A 9,822-nucleotide genomic window follows, 5' to 3' on the forward strand; every position below is an offset into this window, starting at 1 on the left:
AGCAGAAATCAGAGATCTAATTTGAATATACTACTCCAAAGAAGTTAGGAACACCAGATTGTTTCATTATACTCTAGTTAATCTGTCTTTGCATTCTTTCACATTACAATAGTAAACAAATTAACTATGGTAATGCAGAAGAATTGGTGTTCTTTAACTTCTTCTGAGTGTTTTATGTTCACCAACCTGTTGTTATAATTATTGATTTTGAAATAAATTTTGTATCCTGCATCAAAGGATGGAGCCTTTGAAACCTGGGGATGAGGCTTTGTTTCTTACCTTTCTCTTTGAGAATTTTTGTTATTTTATTCTGTTGCTGTTGTTACCATTATCTTACAAGACACTACATGCATAGGTGACCGACCGTATTTGAGTCTCAGCTGTTATTTTTATTATTTGTTATTTCATTCGATCATATTCAGTAAATACTATTAATACTTAACATTTTCTTATTGTTTTAATAGTATAGAATTAGAAATAGGATTAGAATATATACCACTCAAAAGAAGTTAAGGAACACCCGATTCTTTCATATCACTATAGTTAATCTCTCATGGCATTCCTTCATGAAAGAATTGTGCAGTCTTTAACATCTTTTGAGTAGAATATAATGTGTAAGTTGTCTTACACTAAATCTCAATTTGTCTTCCACTTTAAATATAAATCAAATTGTGGTATATACTCCACAAATAATGTCAAGGATCATTTCAGTGCATTATGCTGTTCATACAGCTGTGGTACAGTTGTATCTGACAGACGATACGGTGTAGTCCATGAGTGCTACAGACCTTGGATTACTCCTTCTAAAGGGGTTAAATTCCTGTGTCATGATATTATGCTCTGTTGTACATCATTTGTTCAATACATTTTCAGTTACCGTATTTGACGTAATAAGCGCCCCGGTCTAATAAGCGCCCACAGCGAAATTTGCTAGTATATTGGCAAGTGAACAATCCCAATTAGCACCCCTTCCGATTTATTAATGTCCACAAGACATTATTTATTCGTGTATAATACGCACTCATGTGTTATATGCACCCTTAATTAAATTCTGGAAACTATATCTGTCGTGTATAATACGCACAGACTTTTCTTTTGTATTATTTTAGGCTGTCAGCATAAACCACAAAATTTACAATCTTTCAACTCTGTTTTTTTTTTCTTCACCAAAATTATATTCTAATTAGAGCCCCCTATTTCTAATTTTGAGAGCGCCTTGGGTGCTTATTACATTGAATACGGTATTCCAGTTTAATAATGTGAGGTATACTTGTTACTTTAACAACTCTGTCTTAATAAATCTATTTTACTATCAAACTGCTTTCCTTGTCTGTGTGTTTGAATGTGTTGTGATGCTGATTCAGAAGTTAATCTTGCCCTCTATCCCCATCACCTGTAGTTTTCTCAATGTTCGGCCATAATAAATTATTTCTAAATTTTCATCCCTGCCTGTCCTGCTACCCAACACCCCACTGTTCCACGGGCCTGTCCCACATCTTACTGTCTCCAAGAAACAACAGATGAGGAAAATGTATTTCTTCTTTCTGTCCTTAATGAGAAGGGGCATGATTGGCCCAGTTGTCTAAGGTACTGCACACTAGAAACCTATGGTTGTGGGTTTCGAATCCCGGTTCGCCCAAATTATGTTTCTAGGTTTGTCAGCGCCATACCCATGGTGGGTTTCACCCAAGTGGTAAATGTCTGAGACTTTGAGTTGTCATGCCACATTAGCTGACACGCCTTGAAATATCTAGAATACTGTTCAAAGTGACATTAAACCCAACTCACTCACTCACTCCTCAATGAAAGACACCACATACCTGTTCCTTCCAAGTATTCATGTTTGTTTGTTGTTTAACGCCTCACTCAGCAATATTTCAGCTATATGACAGCTGTCTGTAAACAATCGAGTCTGGACCAAACAATCCAGTGATTGACATCATGAGTATCGATCCACGCAATTGGGATACGATGACATGCAGCGACCAAGTCAGCGAGCCTGACCACCTGATCCTGTTAGTAGCTTCTAATGGCAAGCATGATTGCTGATGACCAATTCTACCCGGATCTTCACAGGGTGCCATGGGTACATCAACAACCCAATATAACAATAACCAATAAGAACAAAGCCAAGATCATATTTAAGCGTCATTTTACTCACGCTTGTGAGTTCCAAAAACTCCACAAAAAACAACTTGAGGTACAAACAAACAATATTTCCCGCCTTTCAGCTCAGGAAATGTACAGCCAAACAAATAATCATGTACAAAATACAAAATACAAGTGCATGTGTCACAAAGATGGACTCCATGTGTTTTGATCACAATACAAAACACAGGGGAAATGTTACAATGAGTGATTCATGTGCCGCTGAGATGTACAAAATGCCGCTGTAAATGAAACAGGAAATACCTCAAAGAACGATCTGAAAGACTATATCTGACATGACTACTACCAATATTCCATGAGGAAAACAATGTCCCACCAATCAGTCTTTCATCTTTGAGACTGATGTCTTTTCTACAGCGCAGTTATTTATCATAAATTCTTTTTAATGGTTAAAAGATTATCTCTGAAATGCGACATTCAGATGAATTTCAAACATTTCTATCAGCTCAAAATGCATCTGATTCGGCTAAATAATAATAGTCTTGGTTCTCAGGCACCGGCCGCATCATCATAAAGTTTGCCGCACATTTTGTTTTTAATTCCATTTTTAGAAGAAAAAAATCCTTAAATACACATGTATTCCAAGTCCAACGCTAGTCAAATATTGTCTACCACTATTTTACTCAAGGAATACATTTATGTAGAGAGGCCCTTTCCCAGGTTGATCGTACACGACTGTTTGTTTGGTTACACAACTGTTTATTTGGTTACATACTAGTTTGCACAACCCCCCCAAAAAAGAAAAAGACACAGCCGCCCGCACAATATTTTCCAAAACCATTGCCTGAGAACCAATTCTTTTATCAAAGCCTTAAATCTTTGACAAAAAGACAAATTTTACAGTGTATGTTTTTGGCTAAATGTTTACAAGGACGTATGGTTGTGCACAGTGAAGGTGATGAACGAGTGAGACTGGATGGTACATGATTAATATTGACATGTAAAAACACCATGAGGTATGACAAGCAGATAGAGTGAGGTAATCACTAGACAGTGTAATGCTATGATACAGTATTGCCGGCAGCCAGGCCATGTATACACCTTTAACTTGCTCATGCTTGAACATGTGAGTGAGTGAGTGAGTGAGTGAGTGAGTATGGTTTTACGCCGCTTTTAGCAATATTCCAGCAATATCACGGCGGGGAACACCAGAAATGGGCTTCACACACTGTACCCATGTCGGGAATCGAACCCGGGTCTTCAGCGTGACGAGCGAACGCTTTAACCAATGGGCTACCCGACCGCCCCTTGAACATGGGAAAACATTGCAGGAAATGTACACATGTTGTCATAAAATCTCTCCAGTTTGAGAAACATCTATACTGAAATTTCATTGGTATGTATGTATTTCATTCGCAAACTTTGACAATCTAGCTGATGTGTTGTGATTAATAACTGCAATCTCTTTTAATTCACATCTTGGTTCTCGCTACCGCTAAACAAAGATCTGAGGACATCCCCTTGTGGGTCCTGTCAGAGTGATCTTTCATTGGACCAATCACAGCGTCGCTAATCAGATCAGGAAAGTGACAGTCGGAATGTGTTTTCCTATCATGCAACCATGAAAAGGTTTACACAGGGTATTCTGATTGACAGTTGCGGACTGTACGAGTGATTGTCTATCTCAATGGGATAAACATTTGAATGGAAGAGACTTTGCATAGCCTGATGGAAATACTGCCATACAATCTCTCCATCTATTAGACATTCCAGAATGTTCTTTTATTCAGTTTTCAAATTCTGAATCAGGAACTTTGACAAAATATTGTTCAAAAAGAAGTCTGGCATGCAAGTCACCAGTTTGAAACTAGTGCCATATAACTTGAGAAAGCTGCTTTCTGATTGGCTGATGTTGACTTCTTGTTAGTCATTTCATTGGTGGGTCAAGATTCGCGACCTGTAATGGGGTGTCCTCAGATCCTTGTTTAGCGCTAGCAAGAACTAAGATCGGATTTCAATGAGGCTGTGTTTCACAAAGCAATCTTAGTGCTAAGACAATCGTAACTCCCATACAATAACTTTGACTGAGGTTATTGTGCTAAGATCACTTTGTGGAACAGAGCCCTCATTTTGTGATTTGCGAATTATTTAGAATATACTTGCCCCACTGTCTCTATTTCTTTGTGAACATCTTAAAAGATCTTCCCTTAAGACTTAGGAAACTTCAGTGTTTCACTAAACTACACAAGATGAATACTAAGTCTAGACTAAGATGTCGACTGTTTGGTAGGTAGGTCTCTAAGCGTCTAGGATAATCTTACAGACTAGATAGGTTTTTCTATCAAATCTTTTCGCAAATGTCTGATCTTGTGATGAGTAGCTTTAATTGATTCATAACAACCCAAAACCCACCAGTGCATTGACTTTCCTATTGTTCAGATAAGTATTTAAACCTTCATGAAACTACTCTTAAAACGTTTCTATCATGAATATATCAAAGTTGTGAGAAAGAGTTAGAAGAAAATAATGCATGTAAAATACTGTGATTTGTGACAGGCTGTAAAGTCCTGCATAATGTCGTACATACATTTCTAAAGGCACTTTTTCTAATCAATCAAACATTTTGCGGAAACTACTTGTAAAATCTCCCATTAAGCCATCGTCATCAGAACAACTGTTCTCCACAGCAAAATAACAGTAATCTCAAAACAACAGCTGAAAATAATTGAATTATAAAACTATTTCTAGCTTTTTAAGTGTCACTTTTTAAAAAAGGATCACAAATTATATCAGTGCTGTATATCTATTTACACTTTCACCGGATTGATTAAAAAAGTTTAAGGAAGCAAAAACCAGGTTGACCTTTTAGTTCCCACAGACAAGACAATATGGATACAGAAATCTGCAGTTCAGTGCCCAAACTTCTTCACCAGCAACAGCTAGGTTAGCCAGATATCATTTAAACCCGTTTGAGTTAAAAGCTTCTACACACTTAGCAAAAAATAGAAAAATAGCACTATTACTAACTTGATATGCCCAATCCTCCTAATCTACAAACAGTGTGTTTGAAACCATGCATACCAAGTGCTTTAGTCTTAAAGTTTCAAGGTTAATTCCTGACGTTTTATCTCATGTGTCCTTAAAACTCACAATACCATTTATTTGGGATAAACAGTCCAAACTACATATATTCATAACACAAAAAGAACTATCAGCCACTTTAGATTTGACCAGGAATTTAACACTATTCCAAACTAACTGCCCTTTGTTGGCCAATTTAAAAATGTTGTTTTGTTCAAAATTGGTAATTTTCAAAGTTACTGTAACATTGCGTTCAATACTTTAATGGGAAATTAAGCAACAAATCCTCTTCCGCTTCATTGGCACTGTTATCAAAGCCATAGAATCAGTCAAAAATATAACAACATGAACTGGGACATATTGATTCCGAATTGGGAATATCTACTCACATTTGCTGCAGATTTGGAACAATTCCAGCAACATCCCTGGTTACTTCTATGTATGAGAGGTTACTCTTTGATACTCCATGTTATCAGTCTCTATTATTTAAATACCAGGGGGAAATGGTTTAGTTTTCATTTTTTGTGGCAATATGATATAAAATAATGCATATATTTACAAAGATTTCAAATTGTCTTAACCTGTTCATAACAAATATCGTACAATATGGCATCTGAGAGTTTAATAGCTGAATATTTCAGTAAATGGCACCACCTTACAAAATATATAACTTCTCAACACTACATCTTAGTAAGTTGTTAAGTATTGAAACTACAATCGCAATACCTCAATCTCCTGACAATTTGTCAGCATACACCGGGACTGAACCAGAGACAGGTGCTCTTGTGGCTGCTCTTGGAAGAGCATTGTCAGAATACAAGTTTTGACAGCTGAAGTAAGTTTCACATTGAAAACCCATCATACACACAATATTTCTTTTACAACATCAATTCTCTCATCCCAAGATGGCACTGCCCGTTTTGTTTGCAAGTTTATTTGTTCATAAAAAAATCTTTAGTCTAACAAAACAGAAGCACTAAGAATGTATAAGATTTTTGTCAATATTTCTCCTGATGGGTTTTCTCAAGAACAAGGCAGGCAATAACATTGCATATCTCACATCTGTTGAATATGAAAAATAACATCTTTCAAATAGGTAAACCTGATTCAGGCATGAATTTGTGTGAAATCTGTGGTGAAATTCAGGAGCACTTTGCAAATGGATTAACATGAAACTACATAGAATATTTATGGTGAACATCCCTAGGAATGATGCTTTAAACATGAACAAACATGACTGTGCCTACAAACTGTCCTGCAGTTTCCTCAAGAACTGGATGAAGTTAAGAATATGATTCTGATATCACAATTGAGATCATACATGTCGTTGTCATCTAAAAAAAATGGTATCAAAACTCTACATAAAACTGCTCCGACATTCCGTTTTTGAAATGTATTAAAACGAGAAACACTATATACTACAATGTGGTTGGTTACAGAACATTATAAATATTACAAGTAAAACTGACAGCATATTTTAAGCTTTCTTCTCATGATTTCTTCCAATGGACACAGGTGAAATTTATTCGTCAAGTAAACAGTATAATTTTAGAAAATAATATTTTCTGTCATTCATGTCATGAAAATTGACATTAAAATGTGGATAGCACTTTGGTGATGTTTTTTAAAAGATTTGTACTCATTTGAACTCAAAAAAACAATTTAATACATGAAATCTCAATTGCCAGTGGTAACAGCACTTTCATGACATGGCAATAATTTCATTCCTTTTACATTGCTGCAAGTCAGCAACAAGACCTGCAACAAGACCTGCAACAAGACCTGCAACAAGACCTGCACCATCACCAGGTTCAGGAAACACACGTTCCAACTCACAGCTATTACTTGACAATAATTTCACCATCAATTTTTGCAGCTACTGAATGACATCCCTCTGCTGAGACAAATAGTAATAACAATTTGGAAATATTTCAACAACAAAATCATTCAACTTCTTAAAAAGTTCATGAATATACAAGCATATCTTTAAAAGTGTTGAGACTTCTTTCGTGATTAATCATACCTGAAACAACATAACAGTACTGTACGTATTATTGTTGATAACATGACGATGGAATACCGTATTCAATGCAATAAGCATCTTGTAAATGGTAGGAATCCCCCCCCCCCTCCCCCCCTTACATGAAGTGACATTCGAGACCCCTTTCCCATTGAAGACAGTCCACATGGACAAAGTAGCAGTTGCCAGTTGCTTCAGCCAAGGTGCCAAAAACTCCCACAAATGAGTACTTGTAATACAATGAATAAATGATTAAAAAAACACTTGAGATGGCAGTTATCAAGCATATCTTGTTATTGTTGGTAGTGTTATAACACCCTACTAGTTGCTAACTTTTTCAATCACCCAAGTGCTTATTGGGTTGAATACGGTAATGATTAATTTGAATTTATTGATTCACAATATTCACAATTATTGATTCAATTGCCTGTGATCTCATGATTTCTGAACAGGGATTTACCTAGAATTTTCAATTTATGTTCCTGTGGCAGCGAAACTGTCTAAAACTATTGGATTTCTATCTATCTAAATTCGGAGGTATTTTAACACTGCAATACAGAAATGTAAAACTAAGTATTAAAGCCATTTCTCTCTCTTGATACTTTCATCAGTGAAAAACATTGATTGATTGATTGATTTATTGATTGACTGTTGTTTAAAGCTCACTCAGCAATATTCCAGCTGTAAGACTGAGGTCTGGAAATAATCGAGTCTGGACCAGACAATCCAGTGATTGACATCATGAGCATCGATCCATGCAACTGGGAGCGAGCCTGACCACTCGATTCATCAAGTTACCTCGTATGACAAGCATGGGTTTCTGGGTCTGTCAAAAACAAGCAGCCTTTGCAAACTAAAACAATATTTTTTTTAAATTATACCATTAGTTGGAAATGTAACATTTTGTTTGATAGGGGTTGAATATCTGCCCTTGGGTACCTAGGTAAATCCCTGCAGAAAGTCCTATTGTCCAATATAACAGGAGGCATCACAAGTGGATGACCGACACACCTGGCGACTCTCCACAAAAACAGTAACTTCTTGCTGATGATTAAGCCACTGTTCTCCTTGTATTGTGACAGTGTAACAAAGCTAGATTCCTATCTTTGGATGATAATGGCACAGTGAACAGAGACAACAAGATCTAACTGCATCAACTTGACTGGATGAGGCATGTATGGATGAGACGAGATCTCTGGGAAGATTATCATGATTCTAGGTATCTGTGAGACGGTAACCAATGACAACCAAGATGGTCCAGATTCCATCAAGTTTCTGCACTCTCCTTAAATTTGTCTTTTAAAGATTTAAAATTTCATATAGTTTTCACATGAATATGTACAATTTTAGTCTTCCAATTGTTCAGAATCAAAATAATTTCTTTCTTCAAATCAAATTTTCCTTCTTGGACTTTGAAAACTCCAAATATTCTTCCTGGAACTTACCACTGTAAATAATATTTGTAGGAATATTTTTAATTCCCTTTTTCAAATTGATTTGGCACTCTCTTTTTACAAAACAGGGTGTTTTATGAACAACTTCTTATTGTGAATGAGTACATCTTCCGACTTTTCTTTGGGTAATTTTTAATTTAAATTTAAATGAATATTTCTGTCAAAGTTATTTCTGTGTTAAAATGCTTACCATTTCTCAATTTGCTTTCAACACAAACATGTCTTTGGAACCCAGACCACTTGGAGTGGATGAAAAACTTCATTGCATTTTCATATGCAAAATTTGTCACGAGGAATTCTATATACAATCAACCACTTGGCATACATTCTAACGTTACCATTGGCAACTTTAATTGTACAAAGTTATTAAAAGTGGAAAAATATAATTATTTACGTGTACAAAAATGACATGAGATATTCAACACACCTACATTTGTAAGCCAACAACAGTATGCATACAAATCAACAATATTTGTCTCCGAGATATATATGTACACACAGCCTAACAAAAGGCCTGACAAGCTTCGACTCATCACACAGACCAAGCTTAAACTACCAGGGACACCAAAATATTTTAACTTTAGTCCTGTCAAATTATAAGATGAACATTAACACAGACAGCATAAAATTGCAGACAGATTTACCAAATATAGACAAGCAGAAAATGTTACAATTTTATCATTATTTCATACTAGTAAAATTCTCAAAACGTGTCCAAATTACCTAAATCGTTTATCCTTGACATCCTTGTCTAAATCTTGGTCCTCATGGTAACTTGATCACTAGAGTGTGGCATTCATCCTGATCCCTCCCCTGTGTAGGGCTCCACCCTCCCCTCCCCTCCCCCGGGTAGAGTGATCCCCACTCCCAGGGCTCTCCCCGCTAGAGCATGAAGGGTCATGGCACACAACAAACCATACTATTGCATTCATTGAATTGTCATATTCACTTAATACCCACAGTAACACGTTTCTAACAATTATCTACCAAGTGTCTTTCATACACTGAGTCTTGAATGTTTATTTCTTCCAACATTGTCTGCGTGTATACTGTGAGTACTCTCAATCTCTGCATCCGAACTACTTGAAGATATTTCTAACAATGTACTTCCAAATCCCTGGCAAACAAAGGGACTATCATTCAATCTGTAATAAACCC

General features: G+C 36.2%; 1 long non-coding RNA gene across 1 annotated transcript; it reads right to left on the reverse strand.

Annotated features, from left to right (window-relative positions):
• Window positions 1-2,135: 2,135 nt before the first annotated feature.
• Window positions 2,136-9,482, reverse strand: LOC125372401. Its single transcript, XR_007218109.1, has 2 exons — window positions 6,985-9,482; window positions 2,136-6,948 (listed from the first exon to the last, which is right to left on the reverse strand). It is a non-coding gene; the product is annotated as an uncharacterized LOC125372401 (long non-coding RNA).
• Window positions 9,483-9,822: the final 340 nt, after the last annotated feature.

Source organism: Haliotis rufescens, unplaced genomic scaffold, assembly GCF_023055435.1.
Source record: "Haliotis rufescens isolate VD_foot unplaced genomic scaffold, xgHalRufe1.0.p SCAF_4, whole genome shotgun sequence".
NCBI classification, from domain to species: Eukaryota; Metazoa; Mollusca; class Gastropoda; order Lepetellida; family Haliotidae; genus Haliotis; species Haliotis rufescens.